Genomic DNA, 26,457 nt, shown 5'->3' on the forward strand with positions numbered 1-26,457 from the left:
CCCAGAGGAAGTGGGAGGACAGAGGGGTAAGGGCTGAGAGGGTGTCCGTCTGCAAGAAGCCCAGGCTTCAGCTGGAATATTCCAGGTGGCCAAATAGAAGTCATTATCGTAATTGCAGTTTCCAGAGGGTCTGTCCGGAGGTGTCCATTTGACTCTAGAACGTTTCTAGACATTGGAACGTCAGCCGTTGTCTTAGACATTGGAGTGTCCATTTATCCCTCCTGGATAGACCAGATCGTTCTGTGAAGAAACTAATAGAAAATTGCTTCTTGCTTCTGCTAGGTTTCAGCCTGCCATGTTGGTGCTCTAGAATGAGGCAAGAGGTCTGATTTCTCCTAGAGCAAACCCAGTCCTGGACCCACTAAACAATCCCTCTGGAGTAGCAGCTCTAGGGTGCAGGGATTTTTGTGTTTTAGTCACTGCTATCTATCTCCCCAGCGCCTAGAACAGTGCCTAAGAACCAATGCTCACCGAAAGTGTTTTGAATGAATGAAAGTCTCAGTCTACCAGAGAGAGTCTTCTGATACTTTCATACCCCCAGATAGATGGCTTCTTGAAAACAGTGACTATGCTTTACTGGTGTCCAGATTGCCAGTATCTGGCACGTGATTGGTGTTCTGGGTGTTGGTCAGATGCACCCGTGGACAAGCACAGCCAGGCCTGGGATGGATGCCCCGAGGCCAGGACCTCCCGACCTGTCCCCAGAGTAAGTTCTAAGAGCAAGAGAAGGACTTCTTCCCGTGAAAGCTGAGCTGTGGCCTAGGGTGGCCTGCTGCAAACGTGCAGGTCCACTGAGGTTTCCTTTTTAATCTTACCTTTTCTGTGTATCTTAGATTTTCTACTCCATGCATGTTTCTTTCAAAGAAATAACATTCAGCACAATGGATAAAATTGATATTCCAAGAAGAAACCTTGTATATATCCTCTGCTGAGTCCCACCCAAGGCTGTCGTACCCCGTGGCCCTTGTCCTTGCAGCACGGCCCAGGGCAGGGCAGCCAGTCTCGAAGCTGCCTCAGAATCTTGTAAGAGACCAAAAGGCCCGGGAGACCTGGCACCGGACAGGAGAGAGAAGGTGGGCAGCTGGCTTGACTTCCTTTCTGGGGGTTTTGTTGGACCGCCTTCCAGCCTCACTGACGCTTCCTACCCTTCCTAAAATAACGATACTACTAAAACATTCCTTACCCCTTTTCAGTACCTTCACGCGTGCATGTATCTCATTTAATCCTCACAATTCTGGGAAAGCGATGTTTCTTTGTTTTCGATGTTACTATTTACACAAACGAGGAAGCCCAGACAAGGAGCAGGGCTGGGACCAGGGTGAAACAAGTCAGGCACTCGCCTCGGGCGCAGAATTTGACAGCGTGCCAGAAAAACTTGGTGATCAAGATAAATACTAATTTATGCAGCACTTTAAAAAATAAAAATGTATGCAAAGTCCGACAGAGCCGAGATTAAGTAAGGGGAGGCAGGTGAGGTGAGTGTTCAGGTTAAGTGCAGGGTCAGTTAAATCCTTTCTTCATTTAAAATTTTATTTTGTTCCGCCCTGGCTGGTGTGGCTAAGTGGATTGAGCAATGGCCGGCAAACCAAAGGGTCACTGGTTCAATTCCCAGTCAGGGCACATGCCTGGGTTGCGGGCCAGGTTCCCCAGTGGGTGGCGTGCAAGAGGCAACCACAAATCGATGGTTCTCTCCCTCTATTTCTCTCTCTCCTTTCCCCTCTCTAAAAATAAATAAATAAAATCTTAAAAAAAATTTTTAAAGACTTTAAAGGATGAAAAAGCGAAAATAAAATTTTATTTTGTTCATCATGGATGTTTTGGCATTAATTTTGATTTTTAGAATATTGAATTAAAATAGTCATTATGTCGATCAGTGAGTTTCTTTGTACCCGCTTAAAGTTTGCCCCTGAGGCCAGTGCCTTCCTCACCTCATCCTGATTCCAGCCCTGTCTTTTCATGTGGCTTGTAAGTGCTAGAGCCTGCACTTGAACCCAGGCTTTCAGAGCCCCCATCGTATTCTCATTCTGACATACCACACGGCACATAAAATGCCTGGGTTCCTTTGTCTCCAAGCATCTGTTGGTCTTTGTTGTTGTTCTTTAAATTTTCTTAAGCCCTATTATTTGAGACTAATACTCCCTAATAACCTCCCCATGCATTTTTTTGTGTAAATGCATATTAAACGCCCTCTTTTGATTTTTGTTTTAATTTTTTTCTTGTATTGATCCTAGAGAGAAGGGAAGGGAGGGCGAAAGAGCGGGAGAGAAACTTCAGTGTGAGAAACATCAGTTGCCTCTCACGTGAGCCCCAAGTAGGGACTGAACCTGCAACCCAGGCATGTGCCCTGACGTGGAATCAAACCGGTGACCTTTTGGTTTGCAGGACTATGAGCCACACTGGCCAGGGCATTCGCCCTCTATTGTCATAAATTATTTTACTTCTAAGCATTTCTGGGTAAATCTTACCTCTAGGGCACACCACAAAAGTATTGCCTTGCTTTAAACTAAATTCTGTGACTCAAATTAAAAACATGAAAACAGCTAACTCCGCAAGAGCTAGGGCAGGACAGGCCAATTTTTTAAGCACCATCACGCTGTAGAATGAAATAGTGGTTAGAATAGCAACTAGGAATTCAGCATCATGTCCTCTTTTTAAAATCTAACAATGTGTAGCTTTCTTTTAAATTAAAGTAAAAATTCCTACAGATTTTGCTCTTTAATGAAATTTCTTGAATAATGAAAATAGTTCGTGGCAAGCAGGACAGATGCCATCGTTGTGTTCACCTTCTGCGGGAGGAGGGTGCACACGCCTGTGTGGAGGTATAAACGATCTTTTTCTGTGAGGATTTTGTTTTTCTAAAGTGCGTGTCAATTGGTTCTGCTACGTAAGAGGAAGAGCAGAAAACTATCCAACTGATCACTTTTCTTACAGTTGGCCTTACTTTTGAATCATTTATAAGCATCCTCAAGAATTTCAGCTGCACTCTACCTGTTGGGAGAAACAAAAAGAGAGAGAGAGAGAGAGAGGGAGGGAGGGAGAGAGGGAGGGAGGGAAGGAGGGAGGGAGAGAAAGGAAGAAAGAAAAGAAAAGGAATGAAAGAAAAGAACTGGGAGCTTGAGATTAGAAATAGAAGGTAAAATAAAGTAGTACACTTTTGTTTTTCTTTGCAATTAAGTCTTAGTCGAGGTAGAGGAAGTTGAGGAGTGTTTATTAAGAAGGACAAGGAGAGAGATTAAGAGTTACTGTGTTTCTAGGAATATCACAAGGCAAAAACTCTGATTTACAATAAATGAGGACATTGAATATTTGGTTCAAGGGCCAGACAGAAAAGCAGTAAAGGGTCCCTTCCCTAAGTATGCATTCTTTTATTGCTTTACTTTAGTGAGGACTGTTATATATAGGGATTTTCACTCATATGGTATTTTTTAAAATATATTTTACTGATTATGCTATTAATAGTTGTCCCATTTATTTTTATGGGAGTTTATGGGGAGTGAGATTAGAAGGTCAGGACTAAACTGCTGAGGGAGTTGAATGCTGGATCAAGAAATGAATACTTTATCTTACAGGTGATAGTGAACTATAGAAGGCTTTTGAATGAGGGGAAGTCTAATCAAACTAATATTTTTAAAAATTTTTTATACAGAAAAAGAACAAAAGTTTATGCTCAGAAATATTTTATACTCAAAGTTTCTGTCTTCAGAAAATTTAGTCTAATTGGTTCCATTAGAAATGCAAGGAAGGGGTGCTGTGAGATACGTGGGAGAGGAAATGGACATTTGTTCCTGGGACTTGCGTTGGTTGTTAGAAGGAGAAAGAGGTTTAAAAATTAGGACCCCAGAGTTTTATCCTGAGTTTTATCCTGGAGAATGATCAATCCATTACCAAAAAATAAATAAATAAAGGCCAGAGAAACCGTTTGGGGGATGATGAAGAAGAAGATGGTCTATTCAAGTTCACACATTTTCTTTGAAGCCAGAGTGTGCTAAACAATTGAAAACATCCCTTGGGCTGTTGGGGACGCACACCTGGACTTAGAAGTTGTACATCCGGACAGAACGTTGAGGTTTCAGCGGGAGCAACACAGGGCCAGGGTGGACACGTGGCCGTCAGCTGGAAAGAGGAAGACGCGTCATGGGAGGAACGGTCTGGGAGGGAGGAGGTGCAAGGTCCCGTAGAAGTGTGGGGGCCGCGGGAGGAAGTGGTTTCAGGAAGAGCGGTGCGGCCGGCAGGGCCAGAGCTGCAGAGCAAAACCAATTAGTAATCACAGGAGTCATCTCGAGCTTAGAAAATAAAAATTGAGATCCAGGAGGAGGAAGAGTGTCAAAAAGTAGGAAGCTAAAAGAAGAGGTGATTCTGTTCTGTTGGATGACCATTACATGAACTTCAAGTGAAATTAACTTGGCAAATGATGTTTTTCCTGGATGACTAGTAGACATTTAAGTTTCTTGTGTTTTGTCTGTTCAAAGACTTTTTAAATTGGATGATATTGGGGGATTAACATAGATTTGTCTCTTTTCCTTTGAGTAAAAGAAGTTGGTTTGTATATGGCCGTTTGGGTTTTACGTGTCCAGTGGCATTTACAGCAAAGAAGTAAAATGCTGTTTTTCTTTCACTTTTCTGTCTACAGCAAACAAAACCATACCACTTTCCAGTGACAGGCCTCTGTATTCCAGTCACTTTTTGATTAATCTATCTTCTGTCCCTGTCATGGCTTTGAGAAGGAGAAGTTTCTTACAGCAGGGGTTGTGGTAGATGTGTCCATGATCACCGCTTACTACAAACTTATTAAGAACCTTGTTTTATGCTTCGAGTGTTTGCTTCTGGCAAGTAGTTCGTGGAATCGGACTAAGTCTAAAAGCTTAGAAGGCAAACTTGAATCGTTGCAAAGAATAACTTCATTCACTTGAGTCTTAATAACAAGACATCCTGAATTAGTCCTCATCATCTGTAGTTAAAAACATTAAATTAACTTCCCAGGAGCCTTTCACCAAGCTGAGACTGCAACAAAATAAGTTAACATAACTGGTTAACATATCCTCTGGAAACCTTTGCTCACTTATTTATTTATTTATTCATTCATTCAACATTCATTGAGTACATACCTGCCTTCTGCCAGGCTGCAGTAAACACCAGTCTCTGCCTCTAGGGTTCTGCCAGACCAGTATCTTTACAAATAATGAGAGTTTCAACACAGTGTAGTAGGCGTTGTAGCAGTAAGCTGAGGGAGCTATAAGAATGGGGCCCTGGCTCGTGTGGCTCAGTGGATTGAGCGCCGGCCTGCAAAACAAAGAGTCACCAGTTCGATTCCCAGTCAGGGCACATGCCTGGGTTGCAGGCCAGGTCCCCACTGGGGGGTGTGCAAGAGGCAATCATACATTGATGTTTCTCTTCCTCTCTTTCTCCTTCCCTTTCCCTCTCCCTAAAAATAAATTAATAAAATCTTTTTTTTTAAAAAAAAAGGAAGAGAGGTAAAAAATGAAGTTGGGACAGTATACAGGAGTCAGTTTGTACAAATCCTGTGTCACTCGCTAAAGAATCTGAATTTTACCCTGAAAGCAGTGGCAGGCATGGAATTGTTTTACACAATCATCCTGGGCAGGATGACAAACGGATTTAAGCGGGTGGGAAAACTGGAGGCAGGAAGGCAGTTACAAGATTATTGCAGTACCTGTGGTGAGGGGGGTCTTGTTTAAGGCCCTGTCAGGGTGCGTGTGGAGAGGAGGGACTGGATCTGAGAGAGATTTGGGGCATAGCAGCAGTGGGTTGAGCAGAAGAGAGGGGAGGGAGTGAGCGACAGGTAGAGCCGAGGACAAGTGTGCGGTTTCAGTGCCCAGGCCATGGGGGACAAAAACAAGAGGCGTCAGCTTTTGGCATCCCTGCCACGAGAGAGATTACAGCAGCTGAGTCATCTGAGGCTGATTCAGCCCCTGACATGAATCCTACCTGTTCATCTTTGAAACCGAGGATGAAATGGCTTTTGGCCTCTTAAAACCTTTGGAACAGTGCTGAATGGGTATGAATCAGGTTTCGTAGGCAGGAGCCCCGGGGTTCCTACCGCAGGGTTCTGGAGGGTGTGCACTCGCTTTTACTGCACTAGGCTGCCCTTTTGATAGTGGCTCTCGGTCTTGCTTCTTAATGACTGTAATCATGTGTGTGTTTCACCTTGATAATGATTATTATACTTAGCACTCTGTATCTTCAAAGAACTCAACAGCATGAAGTAATTAATCTGCATAACATCCCTGTGAGTTAGTAGGTGGGGGTTGTCGCCCCATTTTCTAGATGAGAAGCCCCAGAGATACTCTGACTTGCCCAAGGCCACACAGAGTCACCATGTCAGGCCTGACTTCTGAGTCTACAGCTGCCTTTATCTTATCACCTCCATCCAAGTTGAAGGTCGGTCTTCACTTACCAGACCACGTTTGCCGTTTCACTTGCTCAAAGATCTCAGCGTGTAGTTGTAGAAAAGGGTGAGCAGAGTACAGGGGGGAGTGACAGCCACCATACAGATGGTGGGGGCGCAGGGGTGGCAGGGCCTGGGGACAGTAATATAACCGCAGCTCACCTCCAGCGCATCCAGGGAAAGAGGGACCGTCTTCCAGTGGCGCTACGGCAACTCTTCCGCTCGCAGCCCCGCTAGTCCTGTATCAGGGCATCTCGTGCGGCACGTTAGTGTAACTTGAACCCTGAACACAGCAGCGAGAAACTGTTATTATAGAAGTAGTCTTTTTATAAGGCTGTGTGATGAGGAAAGAGAACTGACTTGGGAGCCAATCAGACCTGAGCGGGAACTTCTCCCAGGAGGCAGCCAGGGCACGGTGGGCCGCATCTGTACCCTCCAGCGGCGCAGGAAGGATTGCAGGGTGACGTCTGTCGAGTGCACGGCGTGGCTCCGGGCAGTCACTGCTCTACAGATGGCTGCTGTTCTTTCTATTCCCATTCAAAGACTGCATGTCCTGCTACAGGGGCCCTTCGGGGTTTTGGGGTGTTGTTTTTTTTTTCTCAGTTGAATGACGGGACCAGGTGAATTCAACTTGTGAGGAATTGCAGCCATTTAAAGAAGCCAGGGACACATTTTGGTATTGAGTCAGCTAGAAATGGTATCACCCCTATTCACTGACAAATATGGGAAGGTAACTTCAGCGGGGCAGTCATCGGTGCGGGCCTTCCAAACATCATAGTCATGTTACAGTAAACTTTTTATGTTTGTTGCGTCACAGAGATTTATTGAAGTGATAAAAGTTATTATGGAAAACAGTGTGCAGTAACTATGGTAACAGTTATTTGATCTCACAGTAATTAGCTAAGCATTTAGTTGCACAATACTTTCACAATGCCTTCCTGGTTAGTTCATTAAACAAAATTAGTTTTTGTTTGAACTGCCTTCCTACACCATCCTGAATGTGATTTTAGCTCAAAAGAATTGGAAAGTATATTTTAAAACTACCTTTCCGACATACACTTTGTGGGCATCTTTGAGGTTGCAACTGGTTTTTATTTAATTCTTTTTTTTACACCACAATATGATTGTGATTCATCAGATTATCCTCTGAAGTGTTTTCTTTCTGTTTAGGAGAGTGGGCTAAGACATGAAGGTCACATTGGAGGTCAGTTTCTCAATTCCGGGGTTCCTGGCTCAGCACGCAGCCCGGGGTTGGTCGGCTGGTATCCTTCCCAGGACTTAGGTTCTGTCCCTGGGGAGCTGGGTTGCTGTGTTATGTGTTAGAACCCTGAGGGCTCATGAATGTTACCATTTCTTGACAACCTGCATGTCTCCCGATGGGGCCGGAGATAGTTAGGTCCCCAGGTTTTCTAAAGCAGCCCCCTCCAGGTGCCTCCTGCTCCCTGTTCGGCATAACTCATGCCGTGTTCAGGTCCGTCTCCTTTCTCCAGGTAGAGTGTGTGGCTGATGATTCACCTCAGTGATGAGGTCATTCTCAGAGGACTCCCAGAGCTCCTGAGACAAGGGCCTCTCAAACTGTGCCTGAGAGAGGCACGGCTGCTCTGTGCCGCGCTCCCTGCTTACCTGGAACACAGGTGAGGCTCAGCCACACTGTTTGGCAGTACTGGAGGTCCGAAGTGCGAGGAAGGCTTCACATGTTCCATATTTCAAAACAGAAAAATGATGAAAATGAAACAAAAAATATTTGACTTATTCACTAACCATGTAGGGGTTGCAGAGTAGATTTAAAAAACAGGATTCATAAAAATTCAGGAAATTTCCTTATATTAATTTTGAATTATTATCATCTCTGTATATTTATGTAGAATGTGCATAATTAGATGAATTTTTATGTAGGATAAATGCATCTTTAGTTTCATTGACTAGGGTTGGAATTCTGATGATAATCTATTTGTTCTTGATTGGTCTTAAAATTTTTTGACCAATCTGAAGACAATTAAAAAAAATAGAATAAGAAGTTATCCTGTGTGACTTCAGCACCTGACTCATTCTTGTTTCCCGTCTTCCCCACTTCTGCTTTTATCCTGTATGACTCGGACATCTGAGCTGAAAAAGGCCCCTAAAACTCTTCCTATCTGCCTTCTCTTCCACACAGTCTTCATCCTCATGAAATAATGTCTTTCTCTCACTCCCTGTGGAAAAAATTGGATGTCCTTTGATGCAGTTCTCATTGCAACTTCTGTGAAACTTCCCCCAATTTCTCTTCTACCCTGTTCCCTGTTCCCTAACTCTCCCATGTCGTCTGTACCTAAGTTGGGGACACACTTTCCGTCATACGTCATAACCTTTGGTTGAAAATTATCCCCCCCCATGAGCTACGATGCCCAGCAGCAGATGGCTTGTGTCTCTGCGTCGTGGTACCCAGCCTGTGAGATCCTGTCTGTGGACCGCCAGCTGCCCAGTGAGTCATGCTCAGGTCACGTCTCCCTGGCTTCCTACACTCTCATCCTTTGTATTTGCTCCTTTGGCGCCAGCCCCTGCCACACTGGACATTTACCCTTGAACTCCTCCGATTTTGTGTTTCTTTTCTCTAGACCTAGAGCATTTTCTGTGTGTGAATCCCCAGTTATTTCAGGAACGCAGGAGGGGAAGTACTATTTATTGACTACCCGTTGTGTTTCAGGTGCAGCGCAGTGTCTTTAACCATTCCCACGACTCTGTGAGGTGGTGCATGCTAACACCCACAGTTTGTTTTATCGAGAGAAACTCAGGTTCAGAAAGATGAAGCGGCATGAGAAGCTAATAACTGAAAGAGCTGGAATTTGAACGCAGGATTCTCTGCCCCCAGTATCCAACCCCTTTCACTTTTTCCAATTCGCTGGCTTCATGTTGGTGACTCAGCGCAGCACGACGTCTGAGCTGAGCCACGTAGCTGGGGCCGTCTCCGCCGCCCTGTGTGCCTCCGACCCCCTGGCCTTCTGTGTGCGCCGGTCAGCCAGAGGTCTGCCTCCCCCCTGGGTCTTCCGTTCTGCTCCAGTGCTCGAGGTCTCTGCTGAAGAAGTAGCACAGATTCTTCCAGACACGCCTGTTACAAAGGCAGAGTGCTCAGTTTCGTTTAGACCGAACTGCCCAATCCATTCCTCACGCCTCACCCCGAGCCCCTTCGATGCCCACAGCCAGCACTGACACACGGCCGTGAGTCCATTCTCCGTGCACTCTGTCCTAGCCCCCAGTGGGCTGTCGCTGCCCATCTGCCCACCTTCTCTGTGAGAACCACCACGCGAACAGGGTAAATAAGGTAATGCTCTTCCCATAGTAAATACAGTAAGACCCTCTTCCCAAAACACTGGATGACTGCTTTCTGGACGGATACACCTTGTCTTTGCTTTTGCTCACACCAATTCTTCTACCCGGCCCCCTTTCCTCCTGCCACTGTCCGTGGAATAATTAGTCCTCTGTCTAATCGTTTCATCTCATTGTAAGGTTCATCAAGGCAAACCTGTGCATATCGTTCCTTCTTGTATGTACAGTGCCTGGGAGTGTCCGACACGAGGTGGAAGCTCAGTGGACATTTCAGTAAAGAAAGAAGGAAGGGCCCTGACTGGGTAGCCCGTTGGTTAGACCATTGTCCCAATATGCCCAGGTGGCGGGTCCTGTCCCCAGTCAGGGCACCTATGGGAACCAGCTAATGTGAATGCATGGGTAGGTAGAACAGGGAATCGTTGTCTCTCATCTCTCTCTCTCAAATCCATAAATTTTTTTTTAAAGAAAGAGGGAAAAAAATGGAAAGATGGAGTTGGCACAGGTAGTGTACTGAACATACAGCTTTCTGCTTCCTCCTAATAGCCCAGTGAAGTCAGTCTCATTATTCATATTACAGATGAGGAAAGGGCAGCTCATAGAGGTTTCTCTGCTAGTGAATGGCAGAACAGACCTGCCTTTCACAGAAGCCTTTTATTATCCCTTCGTGACTGTGGCACTGCCCACCTGGGAGCCCCACCCACGTAACAGTGTGAATAACCCCCCGACCCCAGAATGCACAGTTGGGTGGTTCTGGCGACAGCGCTCTATTATCTGGTGCGCAAGGTCTTTCTCACAACAGTTGTCACACCCTGCCTCTCACGTGCTATGTGAAGTCCTAGCTCCCCTTCCAGGCTGTGAGTTCCTTGAGGGGAAGGCAAGTGCCTTCTTCATCTGTGTCCCCTGTTGGACATGCACAGAGTGACTCTCGAACAGTCAGGTGTCCCATCTGCTGTTCCGCTGAGCTTCAGTCTCTGTGGCGTGGTTCTGTCCCCCATCTGCTGCCTCCCCTGGGCCTCCCTCCCTCCCCCCCTCCGTGCGCGCCCTGCATCTCTCCTGCCAGGCCTCAGGGAGGCGCCGTCTTCTCCAGTTGCCCCTCTCCGGCCACCATGGTCAAGGCCGTCATGATACATGCAGCGGGCACTTGGGGCCCGGGGACTAAATCATATTGCACTTCTTGTGAACCTCGAGAGTCTTGATCTCGAAAGAGAAGTTTTTTGGCTCTGCAACACAAAGAAGTACAGGAGCAACAATAAGTGTTCAGCAAGCAGATGTAAAGCCAAAGATTTTGACATCTTCATTAAGTCTGAAATTTAGCAACGATGACTGAGACCACATAGCAAACTACAAATTAAATGGGTAACTGGTAGCCAAGTAAGTTCAGATACAAAAATTCTTTCAGAAATGTTGTAGCCATAAAATTATTTTTAATGTGGGTTATGAACACAGCTTTTGATATGTCTGATATGACGGCAGGGAGGGCCGCCCCAAAAAGAAACACACTGAGCTCTTAAACATAAATTGCCTGGGTTCACAAAGCTGTGCTCGTTGCCCCGGAAACGTTTGCTGGATTTTAATTGATTGTAATTCAGTGATGGTGGTCTAGTTGTTATGGAGGGAAGTAAGTATGGATATGTAGGTATCTTTTTAAACATTTAATTAAATTTACTTGATAAAAAAGAGTTCAGGGAATTTTCTCCACTTACGCAGAATGAGCGCCACATTCCTGCTGACACTAAGCAATCTCTGGGGCCCTCAGGTGGTACTGGTAAGGGCCACCTCAGGTCTCTGTCCTGGCCCTCCTCCTGGGTTTACCTGCCACCCCGTCTGGTTCCTGCCCAGGGCAGAAAGCCAGGGGGTGACAGGGAAGCCCCGAGATCAGTACTGGAGCGTACAAAGCAAAAGGACGCCCCGGCCAGGACCCAGGAGCTCTCACACCGCTGGCTTCTGCCGGGCGTGCTGGAGCGACCTTTCCACTCACCCTTCTCGTCCGGGGCGGCTCCAAGCGCCGAGCCATCGTTTTAGGTACTGATGGTGCTGTGACCGCGGGAACGGAGTGGCGGAGGTGTTTCCTCAGCCGTGACTATTGCATAAGTACAGGGGAGATCCTCAGTGTGCTTTTGCTTCGGTCAGAAGGGGATTTTTTCCTTTCTTTTTTGACTGTTCTTTTGTTTTTCATTTTCTGATACAAATTACAGTCCTAGAAACTGATATGCACTGCAACCTGTCCGAAAACTGCAATAGGCCTTCAGGCTTTCACTAGCTGTGTGTAACGCGGGCATGCAACCACTCCTGAGGATTCACACCTCGTCTGGCCCCCCGACTAACCATCTAGCAAGTTCGGCTCACAGTGAGAACCGGGGTGGGCTGGGAACTGAGGCACACTCGGCTGGAGGTCAGAACCATAGTCAAAGGTGGAAATGGAAAGCATATTCAATACATTGTGTGTTTGTAGAGTCATTAGAATATATCAACTGGAACCACTATGAAGGGATTTCGGCATGTTTTAATTTTTTTTAATAAGTGGATTCGTGTGATCTACTGTCTCTAAACATGTAGAGTTGCCAGTGAAATACATAGGTATTTTTCAAAAGAGATCATCAAAAAGGACATTCTACTCTCCTTACAAAGCTATGTGCAGGATAAATATTGTGATAGATGTGGTTCAGTGCACCTGGGAGCTGAGAGAGACATGGAGCCCGAGGCAGTGAGCACAGATGCAGCGTGAGATCCATCAAGGGTTGTTCCCCACCCCCCAACACACACACACACACACACCATGTATTGCAGATGGCTGATGGCGGCAGCAGGGGGCTCGAACAGTTTCTCTGCCGCTGCCAGGAGAGTGGCTTCCTTGGGAAAATGGTCTTGTTGTTTAAGGACGGGAATGGCCATGCTAAGACTTCTCTCACAAAAACGTTTGTCATGGAATACGCCATGATACGATCATCCTGTTAAGAGCTCTCATTAGCACCAGGTCAGTAGACTGGAGTAAGTCAGGTCTGCTTAAACTCGGGTGCAGTGTGTGCGGGGTTAGGGCATTGACTGGTCATGAGGCACCTTTCTGATGCTTTCAGCTGATAAGGTGCTACTTTAATTTTTAATCTTTTTTTTTTTAACTAACAGTGGAAATGCTAAGCAGACCTAATTATAACATGTTATTTATTAAAATAATCAAGTACATCATTCACCTTTATTGTTAAGAAATGAGTGGGCGCATTTAGAATGTCAGCTTCTTTGCATGCTTGCCCGTCTTCTTGGTAGATGGGTGATAATACCCCTTTTCAGCCTGAAGAAGTTGGTCCTTCTGAAGGTGGCGTCCGTCAGCAGAGAAATGGCCTAGTAAACCCAGTGTGGTGTTTTATACTGTCTATGAATTAGTAAGAAACGGCTTGGACTTCGTACGCCGATGAGCGTGTCTTTTGCCTTGTGTTGTTTTCCTGCTGGAGTGGAAGCTCCTTGAGAGCAGGGGCCGTCCTGCGTCCTCCTCTGGTGGCTGTCGGAGAGCTGAGAAAGCAGCGCTGTTCCTTGACACCCCAAAAGCTGTCGCCAAGCAAACGGTAAAGATGATTTTTTTTTTTTGAGGAACCCATCGGGGTGTCTTGATTAGCAATCCCAGCAGGAACATGGGTAATGTGGCCTGAATTCTTACTCTCCCTGCGGCCACCTTTTCCGGAAGTGGGTTCATTGCAAGCTTAGGCTTGTATTTCTGCTAGAGAAAAATGGGCCCACTATTCCCTCTGAGAGAGCCTGCAGAAACAGCAGCTGAATTGGGCTTTCCCAGACTGTTTCTAAACTGATGAAATGCCCCTTTAAAACCATTTACCTAAAATGTTCTGTGATTGCAACATCTGCTAAGCCTATTAAGTTCTTTCATTAAACAGGTTTATTGTTCTTTGTGCAAACTGCTTATTTGAAGCAATAAAGCGGCGTTCACTGCAGACTTTCTAACAAGCAGGAATTTTTTAACAGTGAGAGAAACTGCATATTCCCTTCATCATACAGAGTATTAAAATAAATCCTCTTTAGAAATGATCCTATTAACCTCATTTAAAAAGAAAGTCTTTATTTGAAGTCTAGCTGAAATAATATAAAATGATACCAAATGTGTAATTCTGGTAATGCATTTGATCCCTTATGTGTTTTCTAGTTTTTTTTGTCTAGGACCCAGACAGAAGAAGGCAGTTAAATGTGTAAAGATTATTTAAGGAAGAGAAAATCCAATAGCAATTCTCTGACTAATTGAAGAAACATTTTTATTACATTATAAAATCCAGAACTTAGTGAGGGAAATCTCGTTTTATACTGGTGTGGCTGATCTGGAACTATGTTTGGATTGAATAAACCTATTTAATTTAGCAGCTTAAGACTTTCTCAAATGCACGCTCGCCTCCCAGGCTGCTGCCCCGCAGACCCCGGTCTTCCTGAACGGGAGGGAGCGCCGCTGCAGGGACCACAGAACTCTGGGAAGAAAGCCCCGCCCACCCACCCAGAAGGGGTCAGTGCACACAAAGTAAACTCTTGGCCTAAGGCTCTCCTGACAATTATAAGCAGATTAAGATGGCTTTACAAAAGATTCAAAGTTTTGCCGAAGACAGCCTTTCTTCCTTAAAACTCGTGGGTGAGATAGAGTTCGCCGTCTGCCCTAAGTGTGCAGAGCGCTGCAAGATAGGGTGGGTCATTGGGCCTGGAGCCACCGAAAGGTCCCTGGCCCAATTGGTCACTTTCGTGGTGGCACTTTAGTGCTGGAGACATTCTCATCTCAGAGACGACAAAACTGAGAGCCAGCTGTTGGTTCCTTTTGTCATCCGAGGCGGAAATGAAGGCTCCGTGACTGACGGACCAAAATGTCAGCGTGCTCTACAGCAGGGCTGGCGGAGCACACTGGCGGGTGTGTTGAAATGGTCCTTCAGGAATCTCGGAAGGCTCCGATGCCCGCCCAGGTCTCCCTCCACGCCCTCCCCAGCTTACAGTTCTCGAACTCACAATCCTGTCGGGGCGAGGAGGAAAGGGAATGGGTAGAACTGGTTCTGTTGCCATTGGTGAGCAGGTGTCCAGTCTGGTATCACGTCTTCCATTTTTTCTTAGAGAAATTGGAAGTTTGGGTTTTTAAATTAAATGTCTTAGGTTTTAAGTAGTGGCTGTTGATGGTCTGTTTAAAGGCAGGGTGGAGCCGAGCGAAACCTGTCTGCAGGCTGCAGGTGGCTGGTGGGGCATTTACATTCACCTCTGTCCCATGGTGCCCTTGACTTAAGAGTCAGCTTATTCTTCTGATGTCAAGCTTTTGTCTCTTAATTTTTTTCAATTGTTGTCGTTCAAGTACAGTTGTCTCCATTTTCATTGTCTCTTCATTTTAAAACACAGACATGATGACCCTGGGAAGTCAGTACTTTGTCTGCATCGCTGCAGACGCGGCCACCTCGGTTGAGTGCCGTTCAGCACGCAGCCCCCACGCGCTGTCTGTGTCTGACTCCTTGTGCGCGGGCGCTGTCAATGACGCGGCGCAGCCCTGAGTGCACCCGTGGGCTGTGCGAGAGCTGGGCGCCCTGCGCTGCACTGGAGTTGGCGCTCCGGTGTCGAGCCCTCTTAGGCGGCCGCGGACTCCTTTCACCTAAATTGTGGGTGGAAACTGTGATGAGGGCAGCTCTGCTACTATAAGAAGGCCACGCAGCATGCTTACTGTCTACCGAGTCTTAAAGCAAACTGCCCGAATCGGAGTCTTGATTGTGCTTCTCAATGGCTGGCTGACCTCGGGCATGCGAGGTAACCTCTCTGGGCTCACTTTCCACATCTGTGAATGGGAACGGTAATACTATCTGCATCGTTGAGTTATTATGATGACGGAGTAAGATAGCCTCCTGTGTGGAGCGGCTGGCACAACGCCTGACTCAGCAAACACACAGTAATTATCAACCACCACTGCTGCTGCTGCTGTATGTAAGAAGGCACAGAGCTTCGCAGCAAGGGAGCTGTGTTTAGGTGCCCATTCTGCCTGCCTCTCTTACTAGCTCTGACCACCTGGAATTGCCTCACTAGCCTCTGGGAGTGTCAGTGAAACAGGGTAATGGGAAAAGTGCTGCTTCGTGGTGGGGGAGGGTGGGCCCCTCCAGACACAGCACAGCCCAGGCAGAGACCATAGAAAGGCCCCGTGTGGCTCTTCTGTGACTTTACGATTAGGCCGGTTCTGCCTGTCTCTCAGTTTCCACCCAGGCACCCTGATCCAAAGCACAGCACAGCACTGGAATAGTATTGGCTTCAGAATAACTGAAGTAAAATTTCAGAGGGTAAAAATTTTACTTTCTGGTACTCCCACTCTATTTAAAAAATAGCCCTTGCGCATGGGATATTCCTTCAGCTCTCACAGCTCCTTTGGTGGACTTGTGCCCACTCAGAGAATTCCAAGCCGGCCCAGACTTCAGGGTGACAGGCAGCCTCAGAGCTGCGACCCCCTCTAGAGCAGGAGAGAGGCCAGCAGAGTGGTCTGGGGCCCTGAGACCAGCCCCTCCCGTAGTCCTCATTTCAGAACCGAGGCAGCCGGACTGGAGGGGTTTCGCCCCCACACAGGACTGCTGAACGGGGGTGCTCTTTGCACCACCCCCAGCTACTTAGATTCCCTTGTTCTTGGGATTCTCAGCAAGCTCTCTGACCTCTCACCTTTTCAAAGACAGGATTCAAGGTTGCTTTGGTTACTTTTAAATCTCTTGGGGAAAATGACAGAGTGGATATGGAAGCTTTTTGCAGTTTCTGTGCCACATCAGTCATTGTTACTTGAACCTGAATCTAAAGGAAGGACTTTATGGCCTCACTTTATTCTGCAACAATATTAGAGTATCTACTAACAACAACAACAAAAATCCAGGGAGAACTTTATGTTTTGTTTTGTCGCGGGGGCAGAGGGGGGAATACAACCAAATGAAAATACATTGATCAAAACAGAGAAACTCTTCCCATCTCCGAGCTTGTGGAAAAGGAGCCTAATTTGTCTGTATTCTTTTTATAGCTAATGCGCTAATTGACTCAGAGACAACACCTGTGTAATTTATTTTTAAAAACCTTACTGAAATCTTCCTCTCAGTGAGATTCTAGGAAAGAATAGCAACAGCTGTCCCCACATCTGCTTGAATGAGGCAGTGTGAAAAGGATTCTAAATATAGTTGAACTTGAGTCAAACGCACTTCCATGCTGTGCTGCAAAGTGCCAGTGGAACCGGATCTGGAGGCGCTTATCATTAAAATAACCTAAAACTAAAATGCTATGGTTTGCTCTGGAAAGCAACAGATATTTACCTTGGGCAGGCCTTGTTAGCGAACTTGAAATAGAACTGGTCCGTTCCCTCTTGCCAGATGGAGAGAACGATTCTATCAGTGTGGAGGAGTAAAAATAAGTCACATCAGCACAAGAAAGCAGCTTTATATGGGAAGTCTTCGCCACATTCAGTAGCCCCGGGATGCCTTGTTTCCATTCTTCTGTCCTTGAATTTCACATCAGCTGGGGTAGCAGCTCTCAACATCCATCCCCCTCTCCCTCTTTTTTCTCTCCCTCCCTTTCTTCCTCCCAAAAATAGTTACAAAATACCCACTCTGTGCCAGGTACTTTATAGCCTGAGGATCCAGAGAAAAATAGACACAGTTTTTACTCTTACAGAATTTTCAAGTGTAAGTTGACATCATAGATTTGATGCGTTGTACATGTATGTCTAGATAGCACTGCACCCGGGAAGCTCTTCGTGCGTGTCAGTAACTAGCAGCTACACGGGAGAATGATAGGAGGTTCTGTGGAGCCTGAAGCGGAAGACCCAGCACAGCAGCTCCCTGTAATGATCCCTTACGGTACACACATATGTCCTCACAGAAACACACACGCATCGTGGTGTTCAGGCATGACCACCTTCCAAGGGGAGATGTCGTATTCCCAATGTACAGGGGGGGAAACGGAGGCTCAGTGCCTCTGGGTTGTCCAAGTGGTCGTGGCCAGTAAGCAACTGGGTGGGGATTCGAACTCAGGTTTGTCTTGACAAAGACTCGAGTTCTTAACCGTGATGAGGATGTGCGTGGGAGTCTTAACTTGTAAAGTCTCCACTGCCCGTGCTGCCCGCTGCCCCCAGGGCGGAGCTGCTGGCAGCACATTGGTGCCCCACGCCCAGTGCCTTAGGTGACTGATCAGCACTCATCTCTTAACTCCCAACCTTCCTGCTCCTTCACAGGCTCACAGACCCACCAGAAAGTCGAAAGAAAATCATCATCGGTGAAAGCTGAAGGTCTTTGCTATTCTTGGTATCTTACTTTCCTCAGTATCTATATGTCTTTACGACGGTAACAACAACTATTCAAGGAGCAGCCTCTCCCAGAGTTGCCCCCTTCTCAGAGGCTTCGAACATACCTTCACGCGGGCATCCCACAGCAGGTGTCTGCGGAGAGCATTATAGTTTACAAAGCCCATGCGTGCCTGTGAACTTAAGCCTCACCCTCTGGCCGGTAGCCTTGCCTCCCTCCTTTTTGTAGAGGAAGAAACTGAGGCCGAGAGCAAAGGATAATAATTCCCCGAAGCCAGTAATTAATGTCGAAGCAAAGCTCAGACTCAGGCTCAGACCTAGCCCCTGTGCAGCCTGGGAAAATCGTGTTTGAGTAGTGACTGTAACCCCCTGGGTTGGGGGCATCTTCACTGCTGGCCCCGGAACTGCGGGGGATGCTACCGAGGAGGCGAGCTTTTTCTGACCGCACTGCCTATGTGCCGTCTCCGTGGGGCTTCACCGACCGGGTGAGAGGCCTCCGGATGGCGAGATCAGGATCTGCCTCGTGCCCTCTGGGGTTGCTTTAAGCTCCGTGTCACTGTTCTGTGCCTGCTCCTATGGCTTTCCACAGAAGCCTGACCTCGGGACACGTGTCGCTCGTCCCAGGGAAAAGCTAAAATTTGTCAAAATAGAGTACGTAACAAGGACAGCCTTCTCTTCCAAGACCGTTCTCTTCAGTTACGTCTTCTTCCCAGCGTCATTGATCTCCACCCCCGTGCCTTTCCCCTCAGCCCGGAAACCCACTCGCACCCTTCTCTTTCCCCGCCAAAGGGGTGGTGGCTGAGGGCAAAGGAGGCTGCCCTGCCTCGAGCAGGTGCCCCTTCGCTCACTTCCCCATCTCGGGCAGCCTTCTTTGAAGGGTGATCGGAACACGCAGGGCCCGCTTCCTCTCCCTGCTGTCTCTTCCTCCAGGGCCGCCTGGTCTGCGCCTTCGCCCCGGGACACCTCTCTGGGAGGTGGCGTCAGCAGCCTGCAGACCGCGGAGTGTTTCAGCCCCTGTCTAACTGGGTCTCCTTGCTCCACATGAAGTGTTTGACTACTTCACTCTCCTGGAAACTCATTGCTCCCTGCATCTCCTCTGTGAGCTTCTTTTTTTTTTTTTTTAATGATTGTATTTATTTCTAGAGAGAGGGGAAGGGAGGGAGAAAGAAAGGGAGAGAAACATCAGTGTGTGGTTGCCTCTCATGTGCCCGCTACTGGGGACCTGGCCTGCAACCCAGGCATGCGCCCTGACTGGGAATTGAACCAAGGGCACTGGTTCGCAGGCCGGCACTCAGTTCACTGAGCCACACCAGCCAGGGTTGTGAGCTTCTTCCTGATCCTCTGCCCACACCTAAAATACTGTTCTTCAGGGTTCCGTGTCTGGCCAATGGCCCTCCTTCATAGTGACTTTCTTTGTGTCGTTTCAATGATTACGGCTTCACTTGCACTCCCACTTAGGCTGGCGAGCGAGGTCTCGAGCCGTAATCTTGCTCTCATTATGCCCCTGTCCACCTGGATGCGGCGGCACTGCAGCTTCAGCTCGTTCCCTCAGCATGCGCTGTCCATCCTGCAGTCCCGCTCAGTCTGTGGACCATCCACTCAAGCACGCCCCGGCAGTCATGACATGCACAACCAGCCACTCCCTCCTTCCCTCCCAGGAACCACTTCTGTCACTTTGCCTCCTAGATATTTCTCAGGTTGGTCCTGTCCCCATGCCCTGGTCCTTCTTCCTGGCAACTGCCCTTTTAAAACATTTGTTTTTATTTTTCGGTTATAGTTCACATTCAATATTATACTAGTTTCAGGTGTACAGCACAGTGGCTAGACATGTGTATACTTTACAAAGGGATCCCCCCAGTAAGTCTAGTACCACCTGGCACTGTACACAGCTACCACAATGTTATATATACCTGGCGATTGTCTTTATGTTCTTCCCTGTGTCTGAAATGCTCCTCTCACTTGTTGCGACTGTTAAGCTAGCTTGTGTGTTCTTATTTCTGGCGCTTTTGCCCTTTTCCTTCTATGCACATATTTTTCTAACACTCCAGGTTCCAGGTGTCTCTCTCCCTCACTCGCCTGGGCTGCCTCAGGACGAGTGCTGTCCCCAGGCCTACTCACCTCTGTGATCCCAGGGCCTGCAGCTTCCTAATGCCTCGTAATGCTTCCTAATGTGTTGAACTGAATCAAACTCTCTCTCTCTAGAGGTATCAGAACACGTGGAAACCACTGGAAACCGTCGTAGCTTTGGAGGGAAATACAGGCACTTATCCCAAGTGTCTGGTCCGCACAGCATTATGGGACTCCTGGGGTGGACCGGCAGGCCCTCTTCCCTCCCCCGTCTTTGCCTCGTGTGTGAACATCACGCGCTCCCTCCCCGGAGCAAACCCGCCCCTGCCTCCGCTCCGAGTCTGCCTGACCCCTGCCCTTCTCTTGGCCCAGCTCCGAGGCTGAGCTCGGGGTGGACCAGACGCCTCTCACCCGTGCTGCTGTCTGCAGCGTGGCACCTGTCGGGGGGCCTTACGGTTTCCTGTTTCCTTGTCAGTCTTTCCCAGTAAACTGGGGACCCATTTAGGACAGAGCTCACTCCTCTTACATTCACAGTGCCCGGCAGATCTCAGGTGAATAACGAAAAGAATACGCTTTGAAAGAAGCAAATGTTTGTGGGTGTGCTGATATAAAAATCTCTAGAGTATACTCTCCTCCTCCGAGTGTAAAGCTTAAGTTTCTTCTCTTGATAGGACCTTAAAGCCATGTCTTTTAGGTGTGTTCAGATTCTGGTGTCTCCAGTGAGCAGTTGTTAATCAGGCCAGCTGATCGACGGCCGCGCTGAAATCAAAGCATTCATTATCAAAGCCTTTTTGTTTATGAGTACAAATACACCATTGATGTTTATAAGAAGAATTATTTTCTCCCCTGAATGTTAACTAGCCGCAAAAGCTGGTGTACACATGTGATAGGGTTTTTCACAGGAGCTTAGAGAACGTTGGGCTTTGAGGTCCTGCTCTTGAGTGGAAACGGGTCTGCATTATAAAATCACCAGTGAGGAAAATGGGAAACTTCTAGGCGAGCACCTGAGAAGCATGGTTAGAATTCCTAAGTATTGAAACCCATCAGAGGCATTGTTTATAATAGAAGAAAAACAGCTACATGTTTTGGTAGTAACCCATATGTCTTATGCTGTGAGAATGATGAAATTAAGTAGAATCTATTAATATTTCAGATTTTGTATTACATAGAAATCTCTCTATCTCTTACATAGAGCTAAGACATAGTGAAAGCAGGAGACACCAGCACAAGATAGCAACAACAGCAAACAGCTATAAAGAAGTTGGGGTGTCTCATGGGAAAAGGGACTAGAACCAGAATGTGAAGTGGGCTCTTTATGTCTTTCTCAGTCCACAAAGTCTCTCATCTCTCCTTTCCATGACTCACTTCTTTTTTCTCTCTCTAGACTAGCTTTCTCAGGACCCCTGGCCACCTGGCAGAAGATGGCCACCACCTAGCACTCTGGGGTATAGATCCCCTTTCAACTCAATCAAGGAGCTCAGCCTGAATTAGAATCTGTCAGTTCCGATTCCCGCCTCTCAGAAGAGAGAAGGTGGTTGGTATAGCATAGGTCAGAAGTCTACTGCAATCCAAGCAGCCATGGTCAAGGAGAGAGAGCCATGTGATACAACGGCGGTTACTTTGGCACCCATACAAATGCAAAAGGGGCAGTTCTTGGGCAGGATGGGCTATCATGAGAAAGAGAGGCAGGCAGACAGACAGACAGCCCCTACTGTCACCAGGAACCAGGGAAGGATGGAGTGTAAGTACAGCATAGCAGCACCCATCCCAGTGTATATCACCTCTAGGCTTTTTACCTGTTTCCTCCACCAAACCGTGAGCAGCTGGAGGCCAGGTACCATATCTTAATTACATTTCATTCTCTTGTTCCCAGAACAGTGCCTGACAAGAGGCATTCAGTGAATACTTATTGGATAAACTAAAACAGATATGAGCTCTGCCTTCATAGGAATTACAGTCTGGCAATGATATCAGGCAATAAACAAGCAACTAAAAAGCTATAATTATAGTGAGCACTAAGCCCATTAAAGAAAAGGGGATAGAGAAAAGAGGAGTTACCAAGCAAGAATAGAAACTTGCAGAAGATCCTCCATGGTGTTAACACCCAAGCTAGTTGTACTAACTTTGCTTATTCATCCCAAGAGGCTGGAGACTGTAATCATAAAAGATTGCATTTACATTTCATTGCATTTGTAACTGTAATGCCAAAAAAAAACGTGGTTACCTTTAAATACATGGGCTACTAAAAGATTGCCTTAAAGAGCTATATGAAAAATTATAAATAAATGTAATCAGTGTTTGCTGATAGCTTTTCATTTTTACCCTACAGTTTTAAATTGGTCCACTCCTCAGAGCTTGATGTAATTATAAAAGAGTTCTTTGAGATGGTGAATGATTAATTAAGTGCACAATAAGAGATATACTTCGGCCAGCTCTGCAAAGAGATCTGTATTAAGATTACAAGTACCACAGTGCAAAAGGCATGCCTTCTCAAGAGGAATCCGGCAGGATCAGATGAGGCACCTGGATGTGTTTTGTGGGTATGATTGAAAGATTGTGTCCGGTGATCATTGATGGTAAAAGAGACTAAGGCAGGAGGAATCTGTGAAATGCTTTTTATTAGTGTACTTGTTGCCAGTATCTAACAGAGAAAGAACTATTCTGGAAGCAAACCGCATCCGCTAAACAATAATTAACAAGGCTTTACCTAGCTGTATTAATTAGAGTAACTAACAGGTGCTTCTGTATAAACAACTCCAAAACCCCAGTGGCTTGTTACTGTGCACTTTTCCTTCTGAGACGTTCAGTGCAGATTGAGGGCCTGGAGGCAGTCTGCTCCAGAAAATTGCCCAAGGTCCCAGGCTCCTTCTGTCTTGTGGCTCCCTCTTCCCGAGTCCCCTCCATTCAAGCTGGCCCACAGGGAAAGTGGGAGGTTGGGCCAGGTCCAGACCAGGAAGCACACATCACTTCCATTCATATTTTCTTGGCCAGGACTGAGTCACATGTGCCACACCTACCTACAGGGAAGGCTAGAAGAGTGGGTAGTTGGAGATCCAGGAGGAAGAGGAGAACATCGGTATTGGTGAATATTCTCAGTGTGTCCACACTAGCAAGTGTAGATTGGAGAAGCTAGGGAAAGGTAAATAGGGCAAAAAAAGCCCTTTGTATCATCAAAAGAATTCTGTTAAGAAAACCCGAAATGTTTCAAACAAGTTATCTTTTACAAAAAAACAAACAGGCAAAAATACCTCCTTCAGTCCGGAGTGGCATTTCCCAAGCAGGAACTAGGGGTGAGTGTGAGTCCATAGTTTTACCTTGACCTGCCCCGGCGGGCCTGGTTCATTATACACGATGCCGTATGCCCCTCTCGGTGGTAGCAGTAGCTGTGCCTGGGTTCTGTCTCCGGGATCCTGCGCATTTCAGTCCTGCCTGCAGATTTAAATTCTGCTGCAGCGAGAGCTTCCACGGCTGAGCACTTGCCATACTGAGACACCCTCCGAGGTCCTCTGTGGTCACAGGCACCCCATGGCGTGTGTCGTGTTGTTCTCATTTCACAAATGGTGGGCCTGAGGTATGGGGATGTCTGATAACTCGCACCAGGGTCGCGTAGCTGGTGAGGAGATGGAGAGCTCGAATAGAAGCCCAGGCTGACTAACCCAAGGCTCATCCTCGTGAACATGAGACTACAACATAGGAAAAAGCAAAACAAACAGCCACCAGCACGGTAGACCCCCCTGGGGAATCTCTGACATTCAGTATCAGAGAAGCGGAGTGCTGCCCCACCTGGCACTCTCAGGGACCTTGTCTGTTAATTCACTTTGTAAGTGACTTCTGTCCAGGAAGTTTCAGATTTTCTCAAGGGCGCTACAAACCAGGCGGTTGGAGAGCATGAATCTTATTGTTGTAACCAGGACGGATCAATATTTGAGGGACTGACTTGCATCTCAGGGGCCCCAGATTTGGTCCGGTGAACAGCTGTAGTGGTGCTGGCCAGCTTTCCTCGAACAAAGCACAGTAGTCTGGGTTTGACTTTTATTTATGGACTCCAGTTGGGTTTGTTTTTTTTTTTAACATATTTGAGTTCAAGAAATGATGGCTGAGCATGTACTGTGTGGAAAGTTCCTTGCTTATTAATGTGGGAGGAGGAACAGAAGAAAAGCTGCGTTCTCAGGGATACTAAGCAGGACGTGGGGCAGGAGTACTTTAAACGTCAGCGAGGCTGCTAACACTTCTGAAAACTGTTCTTTAGGTCCTGCCCTCTCAGCGGACAGGGGGCTCACGGAGGTGGTGAAAGAGGAGGGCATAGAATCCTTAAAGAAGCAATTCTGGCTCAGTTGGTCGATCATATTTCCCTTCATCTGATATCCCTTTTTATAACAGCTTTATTGAGATAAAATCCACAAATGACCCAATTTAAACTGCACAATGCAGTGACTTTCAGTATATTTCCAGAGTTGTGTGATCCCGTCACCACAATTTTAGAACATTCACAAAAAAAAAAAAAAAATCCTACTCAAGTACTATTCACTTTCCATTTTCCTCCAAGTCCCCCAGCTCTAGGCAACCACCAACCTACTTTCTGTCTCTCTATATTTATTTGCCTGTCCTGGACATTTCTTACAAATATGCATGTGTGGCCTTTTGTGACTGGCTTCTTCCATTTAGTTAGCATCATGCATTAGAGCTTCGTCCATGTGGTAGCATGTGCCAGAACGCCATTCTTTTTGGTGCTCAGTGACATTCCACAGTGTGGCTGCGCCACAGTTTCTTCATCCGCCCATCAGCTGGTGGTCATTGGAGTTGTGTCTTCCTTTTGGCTGGTAAGAGTACTGCCGCTGTGAACATTCGTGTACGAGTGGACGTATGTTTCCATTTCTCGTGGTATTTGTCTGGGAGTGCAATTGCTGGGTCATGTGGTAACTCTGTGTTTATCCTTTTTAGGAACTGCCAGGCCGTTTTCCAAAGCGACTGCGCCACTTTACATTCCCAGCAGCAGTGTGTGAGGGTTCCGCTTCCTCCGCATCCTCGCCGGCACTTGTCGTTATCTGTTTCTGTGACTGTAGCATCCTAGTGGGTGTGAAGTGGTATCTCATTGTTGTGATATGCATTTCCCTGATGAAGTGATACTGTGATATTTATCTTACCAGCCTAAGTCAAAAGCTTTAATCTGATAACTTTCTTAAGTGCATCATTGAAACTGTCTTACATTGTGGGATCATTTTCTAAAACAAAACCATAGGTCTCTTCAAGACAAATTTCACTTATGGGGTTGGAGTTAAGCCTGAAAGAATGCAGAGGAAGAGGGCATGGAGTTAAGATTACGCACTCATCTGGGAAATTTGTCTTGCAGTATGAATTGATTCATTGACCGTGGTCCGAGGCCTTTCTCGAAGGTACTCAAGTACTATTGTGTGACACGCACTGGGTGCTCCAGACAGCACTCTGATTAAATCTGCAGCGTGATGTCATCCAGCAAACACTTGAAAGTGGAGATGCGTGTCTCTTCTAGTGTTATCAGTCTAGATTAGCTGTGGTTCGCAGCACAGTGAGCTTTTTCTCCTCCGTTATCCATCAGTCTGTGTCTCATCGTGGGCCAATAATCTGTCACCTGAAACTACTCAAAATAGGTTGGACTTTCTTAGATGCCGTGTGGCTGTGACGGCATCGAGTGCGGCCACAGGAGAAGGGAAAGCACCTTTTCATGACTCCCGTTCGCCCCCGGAGCCCTTGTCTCCAGTAGAAGCGCTGCGTTTTAGCCCCGTGCTTGTGCACCTAGGCGGGTGCCCGTGGCCTTGTAGCCTCCGCCTGTGCACCTGGCGGGCGCTCCTGGTGTGCTTATCTCTGTGTGTCCGTTAGGAAAAAGGCACGGGCCTTCGAAGGTGTCGGTGCCACCATCTCGATTTCACCGGCTAGCAGACATGTGAGAAGAGCCCCCGCCAAAGCCATTCGGTGTGGAAAAACAAGGTAGAAGTTGGTCCGAGAGGATGCGTGCTTCAGAGGAGGACTCCACATCTTTCAGAGAGCTCCCCCAAAGTAGGGGCCCTAGGGTGGACTGATCATTCTCCCTGATCCTGAGAGAGAAGACCTTGTGGGTCTCAATGGTCCTCATTCGCTCTGCACACCTGTCTGTGGGTTGCACAGCTCTGACAAGGCCTGGGAGGGCCTGGAGGGAGGGAGAGGACTGACAGTGGGTGATCAATGCCTTCACGGTATATCACATGTGCTCTGCCTTATTCGCTCCTTAACTTTTAGTGTGCGTTGATGTAGCTTAGTTTTGGCCGTGGTGGGAAGTGGCAGCTTAGGTGAACAGGCAGAGCTTGAATTTTGTCTCCCCAAAGTAAAGGGAGGCAATAACTCTATGTTTAAGGAGCTGGATTTGTTTGGTGTTTATTTGTTTGCTTATGTTTTAGCC

At 47.0% G+C, this 26,457-nt stretch overlaps 1 protein-coding gene across 3 annotated transcripts in view; it reads left to right on the plus strand.

Moving 5' to 3' along the window:
• Nucleotides 1-26,457, plus strand: part of NSMCE2 (NSE2 (MMS21) homolog, SMC5-SMC6 complex SUMO ligase) — a 202,575-nt gene that overhangs the window by 121,079 nt on the left and 55,039 nt on the right. The window lies entirely within an intron of this gene.

The sequence above is a fragment of the Phyllostomus hastatus genome, unplaced genomic scaffold, assembly GCF_019186645.2.
Source record: "Phyllostomus hastatus isolate PE091 unplaced genomic scaffold, TTU_PhHast_1.1 phas_scaffold_21, whole genome shotgun sequence".
Classification (NCBI taxonomy): domain Eukaryota; kingdom Metazoa; phylum Chordata; class Mammalia; order Chiroptera; family Phyllostomidae; genus Phyllostomus; species Phyllostomus hastatus.